The sequence below is a fragment of the Hevea brasiliensis genome, chromosome 7 (genome assembly GCF_030052815.1).
Source record: "Hevea brasiliensis isolate MT/VB/25A 57/8 chromosome 7, ASM3005281v1, whole genome shotgun sequence".
NCBI lineage: Eukaryota > Viridiplantae > Streptophyta > Magnoliopsida > Malpighiales > Euphorbiaceae > Hevea > Hevea brasiliensis.
In genome coordinates, this window is record NC_079499.1 from 83,152,422 (window position 1) to 83,153,473 (window position 1,052).

At 37.4% G+C, this 1,052-nt stretch overlaps 1 non-coding gene across 1 annotated transcript; it reads left to right on the forward strand.

Annotated features, from left to right (window-relative positions):
• Positions 1-107, forward strand: LOC131181822 (small nucleolar RNA R71). Its single transcript, XR_009150299.1, has one exon. It is a non-coding gene; the product is annotated as a small nucleolar RNA R71 (small nucleolar RNA).
• Positions 108-1,052: the final 945 nt, after the last annotated feature.

The following is a 1,052-nucleotide window of genomic DNA, read 5'->3' on the forward strand; positions in this document are numbered from 1 at the left end:
ATGCCATGGTGTGGACATTCCCTCTGCAGGTCTTTATACCTTTCCCATGAGTCATAGAGTGATTCACCTTCCTTTTGTCTGAAGGTGTTGAGCTCAAGTCTCAGTTTTGCAGTCTTTTCAGGTGGAAAATACCTTGCTAGAAAAGCTTGTGAGAGGTTTTCCCAAGTGGTGAACGTTCTAATTGGTTGAGAAAGTAACCACTTCCTTGCTCTGTCTCGAAGGGAGAATGGAAATGCTCTGAGTCTTATGGCTTGATTAGATACTCTATTTATCTTAAATGTGTCACAAAGGGCAAGAAAGTACTGGAGGTGATAATATGGATCTTCTGTTGGTAAACCCGCAAACTGGGTTTGTTGAATCATTTGAAGCCATGCTGGTTTTAATTCAAAGTTTTTGGCTTCCACTATGGGTCTAGTGACACTGGGCTAAAATCCTTAGACAAATGGAGCTCCGTAGTCTCTCAAGAGTCTTGGACTATCATTATTATTGGCCATGGTTGGAATTTCAGGATCTTCTTGGTCGTGCTCTTGATCTTTCCTTTCTCTCCTAATGGCTCTTAGAGTTTTGTCTATCTCCGGATCACAGTCTAAAATTTCTTCTTCTAGCCTTGTTCTGGTCATATACCAGATTGGGCACCTAAGAGAAAAGAAAAGGAATAAAACAAATCAAACAAAATTAGATAATAAATATAATTGCCTAAATCAGCTAAATTGCCTATCGCTCGATATTACTAAAGCCAAAGTTCCCCGGCAACTGCACCGAAAACTTATTTGCTGGTTTTACAACCACCGCAAGTGCACAGATCATTAACAAGCAATAAAGTGATGAATAAAGTATCATTCCTACGAGGAATTTGATTAGTAAATACCAATTTACACAGTAATTTTGACCGTTTAGGCTATCGAACAATGAAGGAATGGAAGTTGTCTATTTTAAACACTAAAATGATAAACTTAAAATGAAGTAATCTATTTTGAAACAATTCTGGAATTAAGATTTTACACCTGAATCTTGCTATGGATGTTGTCTTATTTATTTACTAGTTTTGAGAA